Below are 27069 nucleotides of genomic sequence, written 5' to 3'. Positions count from 1 at the left end.
AACACTTCCTCATTTTTCAAGTAGAATAAGTAAATAGGTTAGCTGATATTGTTATGAGGATAAAAATGTGTTAGTCATTTCAGGGATATTTGAATTCTGCAGTAAACACCAAAGGAAAATTTAATTTTCATTTAACTGACAGAAATTCAAAGTGTATTGTGTATTTCAAAAGTAATTAAACAAAACAACCAAACTTACTAGGTCAGGTGTGGAGTCACAAACTTCTAAATCCTATGCATACAAAATTTCTTCTGAATCAAAGCAGAATAATGAGGATTTTTTTTTTCCCATGCAGTACAATGAGAGTGGTTGCATGAACTAAACCAGATAGTCCTGTAGGAAGAAAAATTTATATGGTTATTCACCATAACCTATTTCATTTGACCTTTCCATGCCTGAAAATCCCTTGATAAATTCAGTGTATTAAAAAATATGATTTTAGGATTCATATCAGAAATAACCTAATTTAATAATCCCTATTTTCTCTTCACTGTATAGTGAAACTTAAACTAATGTCTGGTTCAGTGGGTGAATTCAATGTGGCTCACTATTGCTGTTGCTTATACATAATCCACAGCATTTCATAAGACTACAGGAAAACTATTTTTACTGCACTATAGGCCTAGTTATAACAATAGAAACATTGCATATTTCTATCAAGAGGTTAGTTCAGTGTTTGGGAGTGACACCTTTGTTCTGGGAGTGAGGCAGAGAATACCTAGCTATAAAAGCCTGGTAAGCTGTTGGGTAAAAACGGGTATGGGATAAACTTCACCTTGTATCAACCAGTCAGCTGAATCTGCCAGGGTGCTTGTTATTTTTCCAGAAAACTCACAGGCTTTGCATGTGAAAATACAGAATATCTTCAATTATTAGGACTTAGGCTAAATAAAATTCAACAACATATCCTTAGGTAAGAAATGAAAGACAGAGAAAACAAACACAGGCACACAGCACAATTGTACTGCTGTGGATCTGTTATACACTAAAAACTATCACAGCTCTCAGACTGCTTTATGAAAAAATTCTTCAAGACACTGCATCTCACCTAATTAGGAGAAAAAGGATCTTCCTATAAATGCTTCTTGTGCATTTATGTTCATAGTATTGCAAACACACATTTCAGGAAATGTTATTTAACAACTTTGACATTAACTATTAAGTGAGCTTTCAACAGTAAAGGTACAATTACCACAGTAACTGGAAACATTTCAAGAGAAACTCAGTTCTCAAACTAAAAGGTGTTGGTTCCTTTAAGGACAGTATCATAAAAGCTAAACTTTAACCAAGTATAATCTTGGTTAATCTTGAAATTTGAATGAAATTTGAGTCCTATAAATAAAATTATTGCAACTTTGAGAAGTTTCAGGGCAACATGCAAATTATAGTGATTTATCCACTCTACGTATTTTCCTTCTGTCTTCAACTCACCAGAATAGAACCATAAAGGACTCCTATGCCGTGTGAGTGTTCTATCTGAGTAAAGCAGTATTGTAGGAATCTGCATGGAGCAATATGCCCTCCATCCATTTAAATTTGTATGTCAATTAACAGATTATTATTTAGCAGGATAAATTTTGTGTACAATGCAAATAAAGCATCAAGATACTTTCTATGCAAGTATTGTATGTCTAACATAGTCCAGTTAGGACAAAATATAATTTTTGATCAATAATGGGCACCAAATCACATTGTTTAATATTATAGTGGTTTTCAATAATTTTATAAAATGTGTCAAAGTCAAAAATATTTTGTCTGCATTGTTTAAAAAGATTTCTAGGAAGTGAGACAATTTTTTTTTTGGGGAAAGATTTGCAATGTATAACACAGGTCAATTTCTTCAAGCTGTTGCTTATTATACAGATTCTGTTTAATAGGATTATTTTTTTCTTCCCCTTTATACTATTGTATTTCCTCAGCAGTTTGAGTCAAAAAGCCTGTTATGGTAGAGTCACCAGAAAGAAAGAAATACAGGACGCAATTAGAGTCTAGGTCTGTTTTGTGTGCCTTTGAGACAAAACTATTCCCTCTTTTCAACGTTGAAGCTACAGTAAACAGTAATGAAACATGGTTCAGAATTTAAAGCACAAATAGGATGCACACTTCCTCGTCTATATTTTAAAGATGAGAGTCCTTAACGTACAAGATTCTATGGTTATGTCTGAACATTTTTAAAGCCTGTAAGAGATCTTGTGGAAATTCAGAATATGTAGTGTGATATTTGAGAGACTGAAATCCTAAGCACGTAAAAAATTTAGCTGTACAAGAATAATACATGAGAATATTTTTAATGGTTTGATTTTAAAGCTCAAACATACCATTTGAGAGAATTTAATTTTCAGTCTTTAGTAGACCAGTATCTCTTCTCTTTTTAATAAAATTTTCTTTTATGAACTTATTCATTTAATTAGTTAGTGAAAAAGCTCAATACATCTTAAACCACAAAATTATTAATATACTGTGATCCCAAGAGTAATACTGTATTTTAAGAAAATATGAGTTCTATTGAATGATCTTTTGAAACACAGTAGATAATTTTGTTGAAAGAACTGAAATTTGAAAACTGAGCCTTTGAAATACTCACTGTTGGGAGTCAAAGTTGCAAATAATATCTTTGAGAAACAAACAAATGAGTCACTTGTGAAACAGGGAGTAGAAGATTTTCTTAATCAAAGAACTGATTGACAAAAGAAAGTGGGAATAATACTCTGGAAATCAGACATCTGTACAGTGTATATATATGTATATGTAAAGTGGGTTTATACATCAATTAAATAACTGAAATCTTCACATCCTGTCCTTGTTCTACAGTAGAATCCACTTGAATTATAAAATTAGTTCTGCCAAAATGATACTCTTTAGAACATTTTAATTCAAGCGTAGTCTACTGGAAAAAGGGAAATATAGTCAAGTATTATTTCAAAGGGGATCAGGAGAGTTGTCGCACAATTGGGCACAAAAAAATCTGCATTCTAGTCTTACTTAGGTTGCCCTCTGGAAAACTATCAAGCTTCAGGGCTCTACACCACTTGTAATAGCAAATGCTTTTACTTGAGTTGTCTTTTTTTTTTTTTTTTTTTTACACAAATATAAAATAAACAACTTCCCCAAACAGGCAAACAAGCCATAGTTGTCTCAAATCTGTTGTAACTATCATGCTCCTCAGTACAGGAGCCCAGTCTTTTTCACCAGAAAGAATCAGAACCTTAGAAATGTTCTTTTTTTTTTTTTTTTTTTAAATTAGCTTCTGACTTCTGTGTGAGAGTAGCAAAAGTTTGCTCAAGTTGAATTGTAAAAGAAATGCTTAAAGTATTTAATGGTCTTCAATGCCTCTAATTTTGTCTAAAATAATGAATATATAAACCAGTGAAGTATAATTCAGAATGTAAAGATCTTTAAGCACCATGTATTTTTTGTGAAGTTTAATTTTGAAACAGATGTATTATTTTTTGCACTGTGAAACTATTTGAATCCAGTTTGTTCTAGTTATCAAAAACCTTGAAATTATCAAAGACACAATCATAACAGCTTGCCTTTTTTCCTAAGCAATTTTTATGAACTTGAAGATCAACATAGATAAATGAAATTATCTAGGAGGAGATAGTTAGAAATTTGAAAAAATGTCAAATTTTCAGATTCTTTATGACAAATATAGGTATCTCTGTATCACAGCATAATTAAGACATCTGCACATAATCTAGTTTACCTGCCTACCAAGTGATGGCTTCAGGAAATCAAATACTATCCCAAATATAAATAACTTAAAACCCCAGATGTAAGCCTTAATTAGATAAAAACCCTTTCATCTTTACTTACATAGGTGATGACACAAATTTCACATAATCTCTGTTTATGTAAGTAAAAAGCTCTAAATCCACACAATCAAATATGCTGTTCAATCAAGCTGACAAGAACCTCCCTAGGACAATTGACTATTTCTTTGTAGCTCATCTGTTGGACAACTCTCTACTTCTTCCTCTATCTGAAGCAGAGCCTCTGAGGATATAAATGGTCCCAAAATTCTCCTGTGAGTATTCCTTCTTATTCAAATTCTCTGTTGTGCATGTATCTCTTTACTCAGGGGCCAAAATCTGCATATGACTTTTACCATTTTAAGACCTATTCTAGCATTTGGCTTGTAATAATACTATTCACGTGACAATTCACATTACTTCTATTTCATATTGTTAAGAAGATTAGAGAACATCATTGCAATAAAGGCAAAAGTCAGCTCCACCGTGCAAGAGCTCAGGGTCTATATACAGGCCATAAAAAAAGAAATTAAGTCACCAGGCCTTCAACAATCCACAGTCTCCAGTGATGTGATATTAAAATATAACTTAACACACAGAAAAAAGGAAAGGGTAACAAGGAAACTTTCTGAATAAACTTAAAAAAAAACACCAAAAAAATTCAAAGCCACAACCACTTGAAATAATTAACAAAGTGAAAGATGAACAAATATAATAGATATTAAGATCATTTTCCTGCAATTTCTCATCAGAAAAAGCTAATTGTCTTAGTATACTCTGGCTACATTTGCACATGATAGCTCTGTGTACAGCTGCCACTAATGTTATGAATTGATCTCCAGTTTGAAAATGCAAAAAAACTTACCTTTATATGAACACACTCTATACAACAAAACTTCTATCCATCAAAGGTTGTTAATAATCAAACCAAAAAAAAGTACCTTTGGAGCAGGTTGTCTAAACTTTTCCACTCATATTTGTTTATATCTACTACTCAAGAAAATTTACACCAATTTTTCAAGAGTAGAATCTTTTAAGAAAGGAAATAAGCCAATTTTATTTTTTTGCACCTTATAAAAATGGTAATTCTACTTTTACAAACTTTGCCCTTGAATTTTCCTTGTTATTATAACATAAGCAAAATCTGACATCTGAGAATGTTTATGTCTTTTAGAAGTCATAGTTTATTGTAACTGAATTTCCTATATGGTTTTGTAAATATCAATTTAATTAATCACCCATCTGTGCAAAAAGTGAGCCAATTCAATGCCAAAGACTAAAAAGCCTTTTTTCTTTCATTCAGGAAGCAGGGATTTATTCTCTTTCATCTCCCATGTTACAAATAAGACTTTCCTTCTTGCTTTTATTGTCCATTTAAGGATCAGATATTTAAATTAGTTGTTGGAGAATGAGAACATTTCAGTATTTTATAAGTTAATTATAACTCATTTAATGACAATAATTTGATTTATTATTTGATGACAGTCTCATTTTTAAAATAGATGAGATACTTATTGATGTTCAAAAACACTTTTTGGAATTGATGCCATGCATCATGTCTTTGAAAACCACACACTAATTTAAAAAATGTACAGTCATTGTGCTATGTTGGTCTTACAAATTTGATGAACTATGTCAATAATAGGTAGAAAACCACTGACCCATTAATTACCTCAAAAGTCCACATTTGCTATTTCATTAACATTTGGCTCTACAAAAATGCATTCAGATAGCATTAAAAGTGAGATTTGCCATCCATTTTGGCAATAATTATGTCTTGCTGCAAACATTTGTGCTTCTTATTCATTTAAAGTCAGTCCATGTCAAGCCAACTCAATTTTGATTTCATTAGGGACGAACATAAGTCAAACATTGTTGACTGAGTTGAGACTCAGATTTTCAAAGATCCACAAAATCTAAACTACAGTGACCTGAAGTAACATTGATGCTTGTCGCCTCAAATGAAGATCAGCTAAGGCATTGGTATGGCAGAGTTTATAAGGAAAGTAAAATTGTGTTATGACTAGGCAAACCCAGAGGCATCCGGTTCTGGATTGAATAAAGCCTACCTTTAAATTGATTATGTTTAGTGAGTTTACTTGTAATTTCCTTTTGGATCATGAATGGCTGAGCCTTTACTCTTGCAGATTTTGACTTATTGCTGTTTCATGGTAAACATTCAATACTTCTCTCAGCAGTTCCAGGGTCAGTGTGATTCTGTGTGAAAATACACAGGGTATGTAGAATATGCATTACAAAGACAAAAGCTAAGATCTTTCATTGTGGATTGTTAAATAAAGAAAATTCTACTTGATTATCAATGTTGAGGCTTTTCTGGGTTCTCTGCATGCTTCTGCTCAGATCTAATTACATGGACTTCTCTAATACTCTCCAGATTCCTCCAGTTTTCCTGACCTGAAGCAGCTCTCCTCCACAACCATAATTTATTTCTCTTTTAGATATCTTTTATCTCCACAATTCTTCTCTCTTCAGTGCATCATTCAGTATTCATATTATTTAGTTCATGAATAAAATAGTTAACTACCTTTAGAAATTGTTTTTTAAAAAATTAAGTCTGTACAAAACAATGCTAAAAAGGTCACAGCAGCTGCCCTTTCAAGTTATTTTTTAATCCTATGTCACATTGACAAAAGGTGAGGTTCGTTCAGGCCACACAGCATGACTTCAGTGAAATCTCTTTTCAGATAAGCCCCAGTATGTGGCAGGTGGTGGGGTGTAGGTACAAGCTCAGCCAGCACCCTGTGGTGAAAGCTACTCAAAACTGGAATAAAGCTACAGTTTAAGCCACAGGTGTTAGAATTTAAATACAGTATGCAAAACTCAAAGAAAGGTGTGCTTGTACTTTGCTCCTGAGGAGGACAGAGAAGCCAGCCATTACACACCTACATAACTCCTTAGTCAGTTAATAATAGCATTCGCTCACAAACCCTTTATCAAAATGCAGCAAATTTCAATGTAACTTGAATTACATTTTAGGAAACATAGAGCATTTAGAAGAGAAAATTACCTTCATCACAGCTGAGCAGGAAGTGACCTGCAATTCAGGTAACGGAACTGAAAAAAGTCATCATCAATTGCTTAAATATTACATCTTTATTTAAGAGTGAAAAAACATGTAAAACTTAATGAAATGGGTAAAAAGCTCTATATCTTACAGACATATAGTACAAACCAGAAAAAGTAGGTGCACCTTTGGTAATAGTTGTTTCAGCTTTGTAGTAGTGCAGAAATGCACTTTAATTATAAGGATCTAATGCTGCCTAAGAGATTATTGTATAATTAACATCTTGGATAAAATTTAAAATGTCCTTAAGTTTCAGGTTCTTCATGAGTATCACACTCATAAAGTCTTTTTCAGTTCCATTGAAAAACAAAAGCCACATTCAAAATGTTTGAAATATGATACAAAAACAAACAAAAACACCCTAACACAGAAATCCATTCCCTACTATCTCTCCTAAATATTTAACATTGTAAACAATACTCAGAAAGTTCACATGCATACAAGATACACTTTTTAAAAGTAATGTTTTAATTGACTGTTTTGCTGGGTTTCCATTGGAGGATTCTTCTCTCTGAGGTCTTAGTACTTTTCCAAATTGCAGCAACAAATAAAACAGCATTATTTCCAGAAAGGCATGGGTCATCCAGCAATCTACAGACTAGTGAAACAGGACATCTTTTCCTTCTTCTTCTCTGTACTACTTGGTGGGCCAATTCTGCTTCCAGGAAAAGTATATTAAATATCTATACTTATGTATTGTATTACATTTAGACCTCAAGGATTTTAAATGTCAAATGCAGTAAGAGTTACTATGTAAAATTCCTCCCAACTGCTTTTGATTAATCCATTGCATGCACTCTTCCTGTCTTTGTCAGTTTCTGACATAATAAAACCTTCTTAGGTAGATACAAGAGTGGGTGTGGGATTGGAATCTGCCAGTGTCATTCAGTTTTTTATAAATTTCTGTGGGTAAAGTGTTTTAGTTGACTTGCCAAGCACAATACCTGACTAAAAGGTCCAATGTGTTTCAGAAATGGTTCCGGCACCTCTGCCTCAGTTTCACCCAATACCAAACTGCATTTTTAACTGAGGGCAGAGCAATTCAGTGACTACAATATTGCATGCTTCTGCAACTCACCATCCTATTATCCTTCAAGGGCTTCTTCTTCATAAATAAATTCATACTGAGAAACTTTGTGGTCTGAGCAGGAGGTTGGCTGATGAACCTGTGCCTGTTCCATGTCATCCCTGCTCAGGCCCATCACACTTCAGTGGGGCTTAATTTTTTCTCCTTAAGAATTCAGGACATAAAAGAGTTTTGTTCTGCTAGCTAAAAACATTTATTGTAAATATTCGCTTAGAATTAGCAAATAACAAATCTTTATTGTTCTGTTAAGACTCCTCTTCTTCCATTTTTAATTTATTATTCATCAAAATTTTAGTCCAATATGGAGGTAGATATATAATTCTATTATCTCCCTTATTCAAAACTGGCATTTTTTCCAAAACATATATTCAATAACTGGTATTAAAATGGCATTGATATATAATATGAGTTTATTCAGATAGTAAAAAATATCAACATCTTTCTAGTTTTAAGGTTTTTTAGAAAAAAAATTGGCATATAGATGGCCCCATAGAAGTTTTTTATTTATCTTTCTTTTTTCCCTGAGTCTGCACATATTTTTCTGTAATATAATTATTAATCAACTTAACAACATTCCAAATAAAAATTTTACACACTTGAATATTCAGTTGTGAGACAACTCATGAAATGCCCCCTTGCAATATTAAAAGGGATTATCATAAATCAAGGACTCTGTTGCAAGCACATGGGGTTAACAGAGCAGCAGTCTAAAAAGAGTCATTAAATGTATCAGGATGAATGCAAAATGGGAATGCTTTCCCTAGGTCCTATTCTTGACCTGAAACTAGAATGCTGCTTCCTAAAAGATCCAGTGTAATGTGAACCTACATTTGAACTGCTTGAATAGCTAAAAAGACAAATATTCCCATATGACCATTCCCTTGATGCCCGTTTCTGCTTTAAGTAGAGCTTATTTAGCTTATCTGTGTAACATCAGCCCAATGAGAGAGAAAAAACAGCTAAATTGTTCAGTTCAGATGTACAGAAACAGCCCCATACATGTGGTACAATGTTAGTCTGTCTTCTAGCATCACTTCAGATTTCCTTTATACAGAATAGTATCTATTTATTTCTCTGAAACCTTCAGGAATGTAAAAGAGGACCAAAAGTGTCTGATTATACATTGTACAATTGTATACATTGTAATTCTTAGGAGACCATTTAGCTCCAAGATTTCATATTGGTTTATCCCAAAATTTTAAAATATTTATCAACATTAATATTAATGCCTAAACCAAATGTCTTCTCAAATGACAATTTCAATTAGCTACAAAAATCAGGCATAGTATAACATATACACAGACACAAAATCTGTTGTCCCAACAGAGTTTTCTCATTAGTTTATTTTAGTATTTGGATGCAAAAGTGAGGAGATTCTCTGACTCCTTCTCCCTGTAATCTTTCTGCCTTAAGAAGAAAGATGGAAAACATGAATCTTCCCACATGGGAAATAATTGTTTCCTACCTGAAAATACTTGATGAATGTCACTGTAACACAAGCACTTTAAAGTTATTGATCAAGTTTTTCCATATAAAAGGGCAGTAAGTATAAAGTTAAGATGTGCCTTACAATTTCCCACTAGTTGCTTCGTTTTTTTTTTTTTTTTTTTACTCAGGAAACCAATTCTCACACAGCTGTTATTTCCCCATTTATTGTCTACTTTGTTACAACCCTTTCACTGCAGATCAGTTTCAGTGAAGGTCACACAGCGTCTGACACCCAGAGGAGAAAATGTTATTAACAGAAAATTTCTCTGCTATCAGAAGGGGAAATCATACAAATGAAAATTTTGGCATAGGTAAAGTTGAAACAGCCTACCTTGTTGGGGAAAAACTCAAACAACACAGCAGCTCTGCAGTAGAGACAGTTCTCTCAGAGAACCCTACTGTCCCTTCCAGAGAATTGCTTCATTTACCTAAAATACTTCCTAGTCAAAATATTCCCTATAAGTCTGCAGAATTAAACAAATTTATCATTGGAAATAGCAGAAAGTGAGAGAAAACCAATTTCATTGTGATACAATAACATAAAAACAGCAGTAAATTTTTCAGCAAGATGAGGAAGTAGATGGAGAAAAGCTTTCTCCTATATCAAAGTCAGAAAAAATCCCTTTTCATAGCTAAAAAATTCCAAATTTGTGTAGACACAAATGATTGACATATATAAGTTATTAAAAAAAAAGAAATTTGGTGTAGGATATCTGATGGCTTGACATGATTTATTCATGTTCACCAAAAATTTAATTAACGCAAAACCAGGACAGATTACTAAAGGCTAGTAGCAAGGTTTGAGGCACAGAAGAATGCTATTCACATACACAATATGGCCTCTCTTCATGTCTATGTACAGTGATTAATAGGACTCTTTAAAACAGCAATGAACAACAAAAACATGACTTGAAATAAATGCCATGCTAACAACTGTGTTTCATGGCAGCAGGCCCAAAGGCAAAGCCCTCTAGACCTTTATAATGCTGCATACCTTGTAAATCCTGTGATTTAAATGTAAATTATGTTAAAAAATAAGCTAAAAAAGTCATACTTGTCCAAAATTTATGTTAAATAGGCAATGTTATAGTCAACATCCCCAAATCTGAGTGAATACTATACAAAAGTTTTGTATTAAAATATTGCATTTTTCTTCAAAGTAGCTTTTTAATAAATGTGATCCAGAAGACAAAGAGCTTTAAAGGTAATTAGGGAAGCATGATTAATGATAGATAGGATAGTCATTTAGCTATTCTGCACAGGAGGCTGAATAAATATGGAACCATTTTCTGATTTAATTGGACAAAGCCAGAATCCAAGTGCCTAACTCATGCCTTTGCTCTAGCTAATTTTACATCCTGATTCTTCTAAAGGAGTAAGAAGGCATCCTGCTTACTTTTGCTTTTGTCATGTACCTTATGTATTCAAAAAAGATAAGTGAATAAATAAAAGGTTGAAATGTCCATGAACCCACTTGGAAGTTAATGTGCTCTGTTGATTTTTAAAGGTTGTCAAAATGCTGGTTCTCTGGCACAATTTTAAAGGCAGAATTAAGAATTGATTTTTCTTATGTTTTAGCCCATTTCAATGGGTATTGTCACTTTTTGTTAGCATCATTGTACCAAGGAAACTTCACACCATTACACATTCTGGTGCTGGAGGTCAGTGCTCATTTGCTTTCCTCATCTAATAAGACCTTCCATCTTCAAGTTACAAAGAAACTTCACAGGTCCTGAGGAAAAAGCTCAAGGAGACAAAAAGTACTTCCTACAGGATGCTTATCTTCCTTGATTATCTAAACCAGACAGTTTTGTTTAATTTCCAGCATCATTAATTCTTTAGAACATGCAAGACAGAGTCCCAAGGGAAAATTACTCATAACGCTATGAATTGCAAAGGACTTTTCATAGGCTTTTTAGTTTTTAGAAGTAGAAAAATAGCATATTTATTTATTTTTTAACTTAGCTTACCACATCTGTAAAAATAGACAAAATGTGCAAACCACAAAGGAACAACTAAAAAGGTGAAAACATATCAAGGGTAGACACAAGGAATTATCACTTAACAATTCAAGGATGATGCAGCATAGTTGGGAAAATAACTGCTCCTGTTTGCATTTTGCAAGTTTAAATTAGGGCCTGGTTAAATAAATAAATCATGCTTAAAACCAGGAAGATGGCAACACAAATGAAGTTATGACTGGGATATTCACAACATTTCAATCAGATTTCTGCTAAGGTCAAAGGTCAAGCAATAAGCAATGTCATTTTCTGTTGTGAAAGGTTTTTTTCCACTTTATTATAAACCTCATTATGAGGAAATAAATGGGTATATTAATGTAACTTTAGTACAAGACCACAGAACATAAGGAAAATAGCAAACCACTATATATTTTCCTCTTTTACAGCTATGGGTGCTTCAGAAATTATTTTTCAATAGAAAATGAGTCCTTGTAGACTAGTAAATACTGACTGTATCTGGCTGTAGTCTTGTTGAACTAACAAACCTGGCCTCAGGCCATCTGTGACTTTGGACTTGTGTTGGTCTGTCTGGAGTGGTGATTTGGCCTGGAGGAGTAAACATGCTGGTGGCTTTAGCTTCAGAGAGGTGTGTGGCATAACACCTGCTGTTGCAGCTGGGTTTGAGGAGGTGGTTAGTGATAATAAGTAGTTGTTATGTGTAGAATAACTGTCCCTGGCTGCAGCAGGAGCACGATGTGTGCCAGGACAGACACATGACTGTAGCAGGAGCCTTGAACATTATAGAAGGCTACCAGAGGCATCAGAGCTATAAACTCTCCAGTGCTAGTTCCTGGTTAGCAAAGAAATGCACCTCTGGGAAATGAGCAAAAGCAGTGCTTGGGACAGCAAAGAGAAGAAAGTATGGGACACATTTCATGGATAGAAAATGTGGATACACTGTGGAGCTGTGAACCAGGGAAGAAAGACAAAGGTGTGGAGTGTGCCAGCAACACACTAAAAACAACTTCCACTGGCCTCTCACATGTGGATGAGGAAATCATCAACATCATACTCCTGGCAAAGAACTTGGTATGCTGCTGACTTTTCCACTGGCAGCCCAAAGCCATCCATCTCAGGGCTTGGGAGATGAATAGAAGGAAAGTAACTACAAAGAAAGAGGTGCATACTTTGCATAAGTTTGCGTACATTAATTTTAACTGCACTTCCTTAAAACTCTAAGATCTAGCAACACCACAACTGGACTAATAGTAATATTTTGATTAGAACTGCTAAGATTTCAGCTAGATTAATAATAAATCCTTGATTTACATATACAGTGTGTTACCCAGCTTGCACAAAAGAGAAATTTGAGTACAGCAAATGGGTGGGAGGTTATCCTTCAGAAGAGGAGGATCAAGGAATCCTATCAATGTGTACAAACATCTAGTGGAGGGTAGTAAAGAACAGGGAGACAGAGTCTTCTCCACAGTGCCCAAAGACAAGAGAAGATGCAACAGGCATGAATAGCAATTACAGGAAATTCTCCTCAAATACCATAAAAAACCTAGGTATTTGTCTAGTGGATTGTAGATCCATAGGTAGTTGTAACTTTTTATTTCTTACACATTTCTGCCTGTTATGAAAAGAAGTCAATACACTCAAACGTAACAGAAAAACACATTAGAAGAACAATACTTTGTACCAAAAGAATCAGTCTAGAGAGATATTAAAGTGGGAGATATAGAAAATATATAATACAAAAGTAATTAAATATTTGCATTTTACTAATCTCATTTCTCATTGCCTTTACTTGGTCTCTTCTTCCAGATCACAAGACTAGTATGTAGAAGAAAGGCAACCCTAGAAATAGTGAGTTCACTCAATGGAGCTGCATTCATATGAGATGCTGTTCACTGATAGCATTACTATATTGCAGAATGTATTTTTGAGGAAGATTTTCATTTAATATGCTTGCATAAACATTCTGTCCCAGCATAAAGAAGAATCATTGGGAGTTTTGCTAACTCATGTCTGAACAGATCGCAAAGATTCTCTTTCTCCAGATGTAACCAGTGGCGGCAGTTAAAGGAAATATGATAGCTCCTCTGCAGGTGGCTTAACACAATTTTTTTTAACTGAAGGAAAAAACAAGAGTGTATTGCTTTTTTACTTTGTTTTTAACTAAGTGACATGGGCAAGTTCTAGTCTCTTCAACAAGGACATAAGGCCTGTACGTATTTCAGTTAATTCTGTGAGTAGAAATGCTGTCAGGCTGTGAAATTATTTTGTGTACAGCAAGTTTCTCTTTGTGTTCTGGCAAACAGACCAACAAGATGTACTATGTATAAGTGAATTTATGTACATATAAAACTTTAACAATTAACTTGTGGACACTAGACACCAGACATAAGCCTATGTGAGCTGAGAACTAGTTGATGTCCTTTTTAAAAAATGTTTATAGACCAGGCAGTTTTTTCTCATCTTGTTATACCTGCAGGTTAGATTAAACCTTTATAAAGACTTTAATACATTTCATTGAAAAGCAAAAGGACATCCCTGGAGTGACTCTAAGTGAACGAAGTAATCCAAGATGAAGGAAAAGCTGACTAAATTTATTGACAAAGTCTCTGGGTTGCCAGCTGCAACAACCAACCCTGGATCTATCACAGAAGGTTAATTCTAATTTTTAAATAAGGAAACCTAGTTTTTTATTTATATGCTGGTATCTACTAAACAAGAATAGATTTTTTTCTTTTATTTCAAGGTTTTCTTCTCATTAATATCCTCTCCTGCCTCTTTTTGTTTTCAAAATTTTTGCAGGCACAGTAATTCAGAAACTTTCCAAAAGCCAGGGAGCATAAATCTTTACCTTAAGATAGGATTTTCACTGGAATAGTCAATCTAAATGCAGAGTTGCCTTTATTTTGGATGTAACTATAAGAAATACCTAGGATTCCCTGACTCTCATATTTCACTTAAAAAAATTCTTTCTGCTTTCATATGCATTTCAGAACTAAAGACTTCATGGACAGTCAGTTTCAGTGGGCTGAGGGTTATAACCAGTCCAGAAAAATTAAAACTTATGTACTCCATATAGCTGTTATTACATCATTATTTGAATTTCACTGTCCATTCAGTTAATTCACCCCAACTAGAGAAAGATGTTTTGTACTCAGATACATCTGCTAGAAGAAAATACATCATCACCATTCATTTGATGTCAGACATTCTTGCAGTTTAAAAGAGGAAAAACCACTGTAAAGCCAAAAGGGAAAATGGAAAATTCAGTAAGACCCATTGCTAAAGCCTAGCAGATAATTCCTTTCATTATGAGAAAGTTTTATGTCACAAGTATGCTATCTTCAAACTATAAAGACTTCTCTGTAGTCCTTACTCTTTACAAGTCTTTAAAGTGAAATAAACACTCAGTTACCTACACTGTAAAATATTGTGAACTTTGTGCACCACACTGTTCTAATATTCCATGTACAGTTTGATACCTCATATCCACCCTTTAATGTATTTTGTATTTAAAAATAAATTAAATTTATATTTAATTAAATAATTCTGTAAATTAAATTACATTAAATATTTATTTACCCAGTTAAGAGGTCAAATTTTTGACAGGCATTCTTCCATAATAAGTATTTCTTTCTCTTTTAGAATTATCATTTAAATGCTAAGCAAACAGTTATTTCATATAAGTAAAGATCTGATGACTTGCCAGTGCCTGGAAATCCCACAGACATGGCTATAATGCTGCACATGCCTGACAGATCCAATGCCACATAGACCAGATCCAGCAATGAAAGCAATTTAAACAAGAGGAATGTCTGTATCACTTCTGCTTCAGCATCGCTCCATTGGATTTGGGCAGATGTAGCATCTGGCTGAAATTCTGTCCTCCTCAGGCTACAGAAAAGTCTCTTCTAGGAATGGGCAAAAGATGTGGCTATGATCCAGCCTCCCTTTCAAATATGGGATATTTATTTTTATTTGGAAATATTATTTTTTATCAAATAATTCATGTTGCACTGTTATAGAAAAGCTGATTCTTAATTGTGCTGAAAAAGCTGGGTAAGGTAAACCCTGTTTACCTTACAAGGAAAATAAAGGACATTTATTGCCAGAAGAAAGGTGTCATGTGGAATGTTGGCAGATGCAGCATCTTCCTTGACACATAAAGAAAACAACTTGGAACAAAAAGACTAAAATCTGTTCTACTTGCTTGTCAGGGACTCCTAAATAGCTGGTGGTTTTATTATAGGTGCTTCCCAAGAAAAATTGAGAAAAGTCATGTTTTTTTTTCTGATTTCCCAGTTCTTTGTAAACAATATTTGTTTCTGCACTGAGCCACATTTTGGCTAATACCTGTGTCTCTAAGTCATAATTTTGTCTCTAGCTTTTAGAATAAGGTAGATATGAGGATCTGAGTGCATAAAAGGAACTTCAGAGTACTCAGGTTGATCATGGAAAAAAACTTGGAGATAAGAAAAAGGAATAAATTTTAATGACTAGCAGTTTATACTGTTCCAAAGGCAGTTTCGTCTGAGAACAGCCAAGAAATATACGCTCCCACAGGTAATAGAACATACCCTGCTGTATAAAGCAGCTTTGAATATAATTGGAGATTCATAAAAAAGTATATGGGTTTTCACAGATTACTTTTTGAATAAATCAATAGATATCATACCATTTTTCTTAGAGGTAAGCCAAATGACTATTAATATAATTACAATACTGTTGCTAAAATATTTGTAATATTACATACTCATATGCAGTCTCATGTTAAACCATATATATATATACCATAAATATACATATAAATAATATATATATATACCATAAATATATATATATAATATATATAAACTATATATAAATATTTTTATATATGTATAAATATTTTTTATATATGTGAATATATATATATCATTATTTCTAGTGTAATATTTCAGGTAGGTCCTGCTTCTGGCAATAATATCCAAGGTTATTTAAGATGGGAATACTGTGTGATGCATGCTCTAAACATAGGAGAATGTATTTTCAAGTGTCAGAAAATAATCCTTTTTCCTGCTTGGTAAAGGATGCATCTGATGCTAAGCTTTATTTGAAAAGTCTAAAACTGGAAGTAAGAAAATGTTTGAGATAACATAAATCAAAGTGTCTGTGTGTGATACAGCCTATTAAGAGATAAGGAAAAAATACATCAGTCAATAGACTGGGCATGAGATACTTCCATGGCTTTTTAAATGCACCTACATAGCAGTCACACTGTGAATATTCACTCAGATATTCTAACCAGATGCAAATGTTACTTGTTCCAGCTAAGCACACTTCTCAAAGAGATCTTGCAGAGCAATCTTTGTAAACAATATGCCTTTGGAGATGTTGAGGAGGTGGCTAAAGTGAATTTCCTGTTAGGTCAGATACTGTGGAAAAATACACTGTTAATAGAATGAGACTGGTATCAAAGCATGAATTTATTGTCCTAATATAGAAATACAATGACAGTGAGAAAATGCATCAGCCTTTGGTTCACTTTGTAACAAGAAATAAGACATAATTTATTGCACAGTATCAAGAGTAATAAAATATGTAATATATCTGTCTTTCAAGTTATTGTCTTCTTTCTTGCTTTTTATCTGTTTTTCCAGATACAGCCCAAGATTATATAGGCAAACTGTCATTCTGTGCATCAATTTTCCTTATTTGATGACTACTTTATCCAGTTTTAGAGGTTACCTCTTTCTAATTTTAGAAATATTAATGTCAGAGCTATGAATGTATATACATATAGTGTGAAAAGAAAAAAATCTAGATATTCAGTTTTTATCTTCTAGCCCTCTAAGATTTTTTTTTTTCTCCCACTGCTGTATGGTTTATTTTACAGATAGATCCATGTGTTTGACTTATAGGTATGTCTTTCTATAAGCTATTTCTGAAGGAACACTGAAATAATGGTGTTTAGCAAAAATCTGTGCACAGATTTTGTCTGGCTTATTTGGGTTTTTCTGTAATTGAATGGAATCCAAACAAACTATTTGACTGCCATCCAGCAGTTTCTGCTGGATCCTTCTGCATTGTTTTTAGCTAGGACTTTTTGAAATGTGGAGAACAATCGGTTTCATGGACACTTTCTAAGCTTAATGATATTGGTTATTTCTTTAGCACAAGTACCAAAATGTTACAGTATACCCTAATAATTACTCATTCATCAATGATCAGTCTGCACCACCAATTCATTCCTTTAGTTCTGTGTTTTCAAAGCAGAAGGCACTGGAGCAGATCAGAACACCTATCCGAACACCTTGTATACCACATATTTGTTTCTGCAGTATCGCATTTTTTCTCATAAATTCCTCATTGATGCTTTCCAAAACTCAACTATCTTGGTTTCTTCTTTTGAGAGTTAGTTATTTCTCATTATATACTGTAGAACTTAAAATTCACCAGTGAAAAATGTGTAATAATTGGCACTTTTCAGCAATGTAGAATTATAACATATTTCCTTTTACATTTGTGTTACTATGGGATGTACAGATACAATTACAGTTCAATAATGATTTTCTATTGCATATGCTTTTCAGTGGCATTTTTCCACTAAAATGAACTAATTGTAATAGTAAGAAACAAATCAAGAAAAAAAATGCCATGATAAATCTGGTTTATTATGTACACAAGCAGAACAGCAAAACAATATTTACTAAAAGTTACAAACAATAATCACACAATGTTCCAGTTCATTAAAACCTCAAACTTAAAAAAAATTCCTTATTCTTTAAATAGTTTTGCTTTCCTTGTTTTGAGGACTGAAAAGAATCCATTAGTTTGATGCTGGTCTGCTGTTGATGAAAGATAAAATATTTTTGCACCCAGCAGATGGTGTTTTTGCTTTCATAAGCAGGTCACTAAGTGAATTCTGTTTGCATTTTCAAATGGACGGCTCTTACCAGATGTTAAATTGATCTCTACAACTTTTAAAATATTTTTTTGTAAAAACATAAAACTAAGAAATCTGATAACACCAACTCTGATATCTCAACAACACTGATTTAAATAGGTTAATAAAACAGCTACCACAAAACAAGATCATATTTAAAATCACCTAGATAAAGGACTAAAATATTTATTTTATATGCAGTAGTAGGATAATATTTCCTCTAAGGAACTTACATTCTGAATTTTATTTCTGTCTAACAAAACTTGGCCCACATAACTGAGGTCAGGCCACTTCAAATATATGGAAGAAAAATATTAACAGACTTAATATTTCCTACTCCTTCTTCTCTAAAAGCTTGAGTTGAGACACCGGTGATTTCTTATAGTTTAATTTTTCCCATCTTTTTCACATTTACAACTCTAATAAGTAAACTTCCCATGCAAAATACACTGGCTATGTTGCAGAAAGATGCCTGTTGATCTGTCATTCACCTGCAAATGCATCTCCAGATTCAGTCCATCAGCTGACAAAAAATGGAGAATAAGAATACATGCAAGAGTATAACTCAACATACTTGACCCAAACCCTTTTTACTTAGGAAAAAAAAAAAAACATGCTCAGTTTCTTTTTATAGTCATTTAGAAATAAAATAACTTTAAAAAAATTTTGATGTCCCCTGCTAAAAGAAAATAGTGGAATGAGGAGATCTTTGGATTTGGTGCAATCATGCACTTTCAAATTTTATGAAGTTACCAATTAAACAGCAGTATCAGCTGGTCATATGTCTAACTCAACAGGCACAGTATATAAACTTCAGAAGTTTCAGTTATGAGCTGGAAATAAACAGAAGATTTGTAAGAAAAACAGATTTTTCTAAAGGTCAGAAAATGAAAGGTCTTGGCAGTAATGCTGACAAAATTAATTACCATAATGCCATATATTAAGAGAAGTTAATGTAAGTTTCTCCTTTGTTCCTACTGCTTTAGTTAATACTATGAACAAATCTTTCATACCTGTCTCAAACTTTTAAAATATACTGGGTTTACCACAATTCAGTACAGTTCAAGTGGATGATTGGAGACCCCAGTAGACAGTTGCATGGAACAATATGATAGCTGCTAACATGAATACCTAAATTGCCAGCTGTGCATAGAAATAACAAAAACATTATATTTAGAGAAGTAGTTTAATTTGTGAAATCACTGTTCCCTCTCCATATTCATTTCAAACAAATAACTTTAATGTAGAAAGGCTATGAAGTGAAACAAACAAAAATCCAAGAAAATCCCAAACACAAGAAACTAAATGCATGAGCGAACAAACAAGCGAACCAAATACTGAGAAAACCAGCTTATGGATTTGCATATTCTCACATTTAAGTTTCATCTTTCATTAAATTATACTGCTGATAAATAGGAAACTGAATTTTTGCTTTTGTCAGTGTAATTTCCTTCTCCTAAATGAATGACTGCACCTTCAGATCCTTCTATTAGGTAATTAGCTAAATTTCTCATTAATAATTAATAATTCAGACTCCCCTGTTCTTTTTGCATTAAACAAATACATTTAAGATTCTCTACAGGGCAGTCCACTTTGTGAAAAATAACAAGCTAGACAATTTTCTAGTGATAATAATACAAAAAAGGAGTTTTATTATTTGATAAGGGGCCCTTAGATAAACAATGCTAAAAATAAAAATTGCAAATAATGGCAATTAGAGCTTATTAAAATACCTTCTAGAACAGCCCAGATTTCAACTAACATATATTTTTTGCATACTAACATTAAATGACATAATTTAAAGACTACTGGCACAAGAGAACTCATTATATTTTTTAAAATATATGTATTTTTGCTGAAGTGGTTTAATGTACTCTTTCAATTCTTTTTATCACCACAGTAGCATCCCAGGGTCATCCAAATATAGTTTGCTCTTTTAAAAAAGTTTTTATCTTTGTTGATATTATGAGTCATATATGGTTACCTAAACCAAGGCTTTAAAATGTTTTAGTACTTTTCAAAGCACCAAAAAATCAATAGCAGGTTGAAAGGTCCCCAAATGCCTTTCAATCACACATTAAATTGTGCAGCAGATTTTCAGTGTTGAGCCTGCCCTAATACCTGTTAAAAGACCTTCCAAAACACCTTTTTGTTTGTTTCTTATATTAATAGTGACACTTAGCAAGTGTGCACTGCTGTTCTGTAGTGAATATTTAGGAATAGAAATTTAAAATAAAACTCGGAAGAACTTTCTGAATTTAATAGACAGTAGGCTGTATGCACCTTGGATATTTACTGCTGCATCTTACTGTATGATGGATGTCTTTGGTGAACTAAGTCTGATGTCATTTTAGAGCTGCAAAACCTAGTAAACAAGGGACAAAAAAGAAGGTTTATATACAAATCAAGGAACTATTTCTGTGAAAATACATAGGAACTCAATGACTTGTAAAAATACCATTTTTCAGAATGGAATAACATAAGTATGCAAATTGTAATCTTGCTAATTTATAATTAGATCTTGTGTTATCAGAACATCTCTTACAGTCCCATCCATCACCACAAATTAGACACCACATTTAGGACAGAAACTCTGGGATCTGTGTGCGTCTTCTGACCTGAAATCTTATTCTCTGCCTCTATGACCTCCTCACAGTGGTTTAGTCATCAGCTAAATGTGAACACAACTAAGCAATGCTCTTGCAACCCCTTCAGGAACTCCTCAGCTTTTTGCAGCCACTGTTTGCAGTGTCATCCTGCTGACCCCAGGCTGTGCTCTCAGCCATCACCACGGACTGATCCTTGCTGTGCAGCACCACCTCAGCCACTCTCCCCGTGTGGCTCTCCTTGTCCACTCACCCAGGCTGCACTCTCAGCCTGGCTTCATCCCAAAAGCTGCAGCACACGATTTTCTGGTACTGACAAACCAAGCAAATGCTCTTCTATCTTTTCAAACTGTTCCAAATACCCATCATTCCCCTAGAAGTTGGCTTGCAAATGAACCTATTCCTTCCTATTTGTTCACCAACCTGAATATTTTTTTACACTGAACATAGGTTATGGTCTTTACTCTGACAGGACAGACCCCTCATGACCTTTACTCTGAAAGGACAGATCCTTCAGGATGTTCTGTAATGACACCCACCTTTTAATTCAGTCTAAAATTCTTTCAAAATGTCTTTAAGTTCTAGACCCTATCACGTACCAATTTACTTTGAAGAGGGGAATGAAGTAGATGACTCCATAATGCTCCCTCCAACCTAGGTGCTTGATGATTCTAAATTTTCTAACAGTTCTGTGCCTTCTTTCCTACTTCTGTGACCAACCAGTTATTCTTACCTTTATTCTACTTAAACATTCAATTTTGTAACACCTACAAAAATACAGTCTGCATCGTACTGACAATTACTTTCATAGCCAACCTCTACTGATTGATTCCATATCCTCTAGATTCTATATTTTCACACACTAACACTCAAAATATGCTTCATAACAAACCCCATGAAGTTCTGCTTCCATACTGTTAGGAATGAAAGGCTCCAGTAAATAGCAAGAGCACCTGAACACCATGAAAACATGAATAATATAGAAAAATCAACTTCCAAATTTAGGATGCTCACAATCTTGAAACAATAATTTTCTCTTTTTTTTTTCTGCTCTTCTAACACTGTTATTTTATTATACACTACTTATATTTTGATTAATTGATGAATTTTTGTAACTAACCCTTTTCGCATAATATTTCTCTCTATCTCAGCAACAACATGAACTTTTAAATTTTAATACTTGTACTCAAACAGTAGTTCCCAAGGTTTTTCCTATTATAAATATAAATACAGAAAAGGGATTTGATGAGGAACTGTCACACTACATGAAAAATCCAGTTTCATGACTGAATGCAGTGTGCATAATTAGATTAGACCTTACATTTAAATCCACAACCAAATAAAACTCTGATGAATACATGATCATTTAAAAACATCCCAGACATTTTCAGTGACTGAGTTTGTGAGTCAAACAATTCTATATATTTTAAGGCTGAATTTCCTGATGTAATGCTTTTATTTTCTTTGGAATTATTTATGTATATATAAAAATATTGTATGTATTGGATTGCATGTATCTATATATAAACAAAATACTGTATATCTATATGTAAAAAATATTTAATCACAGTTTCCTTCAGAGTTAAGGTAATCTTTTAACGTATGTTTCTAAATGACTAGCAATATTTGTCATTTTGTCCCAATGGGGCAGACCCTAGTTTCTAACAACTGTAAAGTCAGACTTGCAAGAGAAGACAAACACATAGCAACTGAAAATCCATGCTAAAATTAGAAACAATTTTAATTTCTCATTTTACAGTTAATACCTGAGATTTTTCATAACTAATCTGAAATATAGTATCTGTATGTCACAGACAATAGATTTATTATTAAAACTTCTACATGAGTAAATTATTGACATTGGTCCACTTCTGCCACAGTCCTGAATTAATTGCGAACAAATAGAAAAGTACAATCACATAAGATTTCCAGGATGAGAGTACTGGAAGTTAGAAACAAAATAAAGCCTCCTTTGCATTATTGGAGTATAACAGTCAATGAATTCAGCCTGCTTTTCACAGAAAAGCTGAACTGTATTATGTTTGGTCAGTGAAAATCTTGATGTGCTCTGACATATCTACAACACTAATTTCAGGACTCCTACTCAAGTTACTATAACCAATGGGGAGCATTTTTAAAACATCTCTGTAATTTACTAACCAGCCCAAAGCACTTTGCACTTCTAAACTACTTATGCACTTTCCTAATTAAAGCATTTAACAAAATTATACAAATTGGCTTTTTGCTTAAAAAAAATCTATTTTCTTTCTCTTAAGCAAAGTTTGTTTATTCATACAATAGTCCTTCAACTAATTTTCTCTAAAGTAAAACATTTTTCATTTAAAATTATTGGAGTGGAAAATTGCACAGGTTTAAAAATTTATGAAAAAATATGTAATGGCCTACGGTCTCATAAAATATGTATCATACAGCACCATATTTATTCTACCTACTTGTTAAATTTGCTTAAAGTGCCCACTGTGATTTGTTTGGCAGAACATACTTCTTTTTCCATAAAAGTCTCTTCTGTGTCTTACAGTGTTATCTATTGTTTGAACTGTGCCAGGAAAAAAGAAAGCATTGCATTTCTGGTTGTTTTTTTCCTGTCCTTATTAACAGAGGTTAGCTGATAGTGGAAATATAAAACAGCATTATTATGAAGTCATTCAAGAAAATTAAAATCTGAAGAACACCTATTAAATAATAAATATAAATTAATAATCATTGTATAAATATAGTTTTTACATTTAAGGGATATTTTCCGATCAATATGTGAGAATCTGGAGTGTTTAATCGTTATATTCTTTCAGATCATTTTCATTCAGTAATGAGCTTAAATTACAGAATATTTTACAATCGCTCCTAACAAATTATTTGCTGATACACTATCTGCCTAGCAGTGGAAAAATTTGCAATATCAGTAACATAGCTTAAAGAGAAGATCCCTTTAACCACATGTTTTTCAAGAATAAATAAATATTGCTTATTCAGGTACTAGCTTGCAACCTAAGCAGAAATTAAAGCAATAAAGATTTAAATAAATATTAAAATAAAGATAAATCTATTATTTTAAGATAAAGAAGTCCATAATGTTCTTTAGAATAGTTTTGAAGTCTTAAAGTTAAACCTAAAAATACTTGTAGTTCATAACTGTTTCTGAATTTTTGCCCCATTTAAAACTACTGAATTTGCCAATAAATTTTGAAATGTAACTCACTATGTCATATGATGTTGGAACTCTCTTTTTCACCATTTCACAAACTGAGAAAAATTATTTTTTTCATCAAAAAATCTTAAACAGGACTTCTTAACATATCAGTTTTCATTATTTTTATGTATTTATAGCAAGAGAAATACATATGCAGAGGTACTCATTGGGCCACAAACCCTTTGATTCAGGATTCAATATTACTGTTACGTGCATACTTAACTTAGTAAACAAAAGGAGTTATAGATTAATTAGTTTTAATTTGTACAGCAGAAATATTAATTGATATTAATAGGAATATGTAACTTCAAAAAATTCATTGTACACTTTGAATAAAGACCATAAGCAGCTCGTGAATAATTCAGGTTCTTTAAAAAGGTATTTCAAAGTTAATAAAATCTGTTTGCAGTTATACCACTAGAGACATTAAATTCTTATTAAGTAACTACTGAAATACCTATCTTCCAGAACAAATTGATCTACCTGAATATTTGACTATACCCATGCACCAGGATTTTCTCTTCAGACTATATCTAGAAATTTTAAGCTGCCCAACTCCTCCAGATCTTTCAACTACCTTATAAAGCATTGCTGGTTTCTGCCCATTAACTTGACTGCTGGAGAATAAGGTTGGTTTTTGGCAGTATCTCCTCCCTGGCAATCCCCCGAATCTTTCTCAAATGTTCCCTAAAACTTCAAGTGCTTTTAGACTAAAAGATAATCTATGGGTCCCTGGGGCTGCAGGGCTTTATGAAGCCATATTTAAATAAGGTTTCAAATTTTTTGGTTTCTTCCCTCAGCACCAAGGACTGCAGGACACACTGCTTAGTTGTCCTATACTCCAAAACAAATATCTCTTTGTATATCCAGTGGGATAAGGTTAGCTACAGCACTCAGAAAAAATTGCGGTGTTTGATGCTTTCACAAAATCTTTCATCTGTAGAGATACTAAAATGTTAGAAAATAAAGGTACATTAGTCTTTTAGAATTTACTCACTCTTCATAGATGTTATTATGTTATCTAATGCATTATGTACATGTATGAATTATTAGACATGTTTTTCCCCTTTCTTATAAAAATGAAGTCTAGCTTCCATTTTTTTCATATATTAAATCTTGTTTTGCCCAGATTAATTTTCACACTGTTTGGAACAGGTTTGATAAAAATGTTAAAGCATTATACTGGCATTAGATACTATACTGTGAAGTAAAAAATGCCTTGCACTGGTGTGAATCGTGACACTTATGCCAGGTATAGTTAAGCCATCCATTCTCATTCAGTGCTACTCCAAGCACTGAATGAAAATAGATATTGCATATAATGTTACACCATCATATGCTCCCACTTAAACACGTGCATGCATTTAGATTGCTTTGGGGGTCCTTGGAAAAAAATATATTATTCTTCAAGATATCCTTTTGAAATTATAATTTTCTTTTGCTAGGATAATCATCCTAATGGCATCTAAACTCAGAGAAATGTGCACCCTTCATTTCTTGTTCCCATAAAACTAGATTCGAGATTTTACTGAAGCACACCACTACCTCATTCCCTTCCACTCATGCAGCCAAGTAGGAGGAACAGGATACAATGGCCTGGATACAGAACACATCTCAAGGCACAATCAGGATGTGATCACAATGAGTTCCAAGTTTCTCCACTCTAGCCATATTCACAAAAGGCAACTTTGGTGGGGATTTCCCCTTTTCACCAAAACTTTGTTTGAGGATTTATCTTATTAATCTAACCTTTGTTTTTCATATGATAATCCTGCCTTCTTACCCTTGGGAGACTAATTTCAGTACACCATTAGGACTTTCACTATAGCTCACAGCACAAAGATCCACTGGAATTAATTATAAGGTGAACAATGCTTAGTTCTTAACAGTTATGTTCCTATTTCAATTAAATCAGATGTCTCATTAGGATATAAGTTTAAATTAAAATGAAAAAAATTATATCTCAAATAGGAAAGTTAAGAAAATGTTGATGATCAATATGAATACACTAAGATGTCCATACTGTTTTCAATTACTTCTTGAACTTAGTCCTTTAAAGTAAAGAAAGAGGGTTTAGAAAGGAATGGCTCTGAAGCAATAAATAAGATCTCTACATTCATCAGAGTTAAGAAATAATTGAGCTTTCTTGAGACTGATGCACACAAAAGGAACATAAGTACCCTTAACTGGTCTATCAGGACTGAAATAAATCAAATTATAGCTACTTTTAAATGCTGGTTACTCTGGTTAAGCTTTAGTAAATTTGCAGGAAAAAAACTCATAACTAATTAATCCTAATGAAGAGCATTCCAATTAGGTAGAGTGGAATTTTATACTGAAAATCTTAAATCCTAGCTGAGGCAAAGGCATCTTTTAATAATTGGCCCCTACCATTATTTCTGAAGCAGGATCCTAACATTATTCTGGTGGATCATAATATTATTTCTTGCACCTATTTAAAAACAAAACAATAATCCTACAATCATGAAAAGTTCTTCTAACATCTTCTAGCATAAGTAGAGAATCTGCCTTTATGTCCTAAAGCATGATGTTTGAGCTCAAAACAATGCACAGTAGTTGAACAGTAGGAGGAAAAAAATCATGGCTATCCAGTAGGGTTTGAAATGTTATTCTATATGCACATATTTCCTCTGGTCCCTCTCTGTGATTTCTGTATCAATGTTTCCATAATCCCACCACACAAACCATCAGCCTACAGTTGAATGGCCTTTAAATCACTGACTTTCATATTGGACTCTCAAGGTACATTAGATTCAGTGTGGTTGATTGTTTCAACTAGAAACAATTTTGCCCTTGTGAATAGCCAGCAAGTTACATGTGACAGAAGCAAATAACTGCTAAAATGTAACACTGTAAAAACATAGAGTATCAAATTTCCTAAAGTCTTACTGTAATAAATGAAGAATAATAAAGCTGTA

At 33.2% G+C, this 27069-nt stretch overlaps 1 long non-coding RNA gene across 1 annotated transcript in view; it reads right to left on the bottom strand.

Moving 5' to 3' along the window:
• Positions 1-309: 309 nt before the first annotated feature.
• LOC116183615 (uncharacterized) overlaps positions 310-27069 on the bottom strand; it is an 85940-nt gene continuing 59180 nt past the window's right edge. Inside the window, exon 4 of the long non-coding RNA XR_004148277.2 lies at positions 310-333. This is a non-coding gene — a long non-coding RNA (uncharacterized LOC116183615). The remainder of the gene's footprint in view (positions 334-27069) is intronic.

The sequence above is a fragment of the Lonchura striata genome, chromosome 4 (genome assembly GCF_046129695.1).
Source record: "Lonchura striata isolate bLonStr1 chromosome 4, bLonStr1.mat, whole genome shotgun sequence".
NCBI classification, from domain to species: Eukaryota; Metazoa; Chordata; class Aves; order Passeriformes; family Estrildidae; genus Lonchura; species Lonchura striata.
The sequence above is the reverse complement of the archived record's forward strand: the minus strand, read 5'-3'. Positions and strand labels throughout refer to the sequence as shown.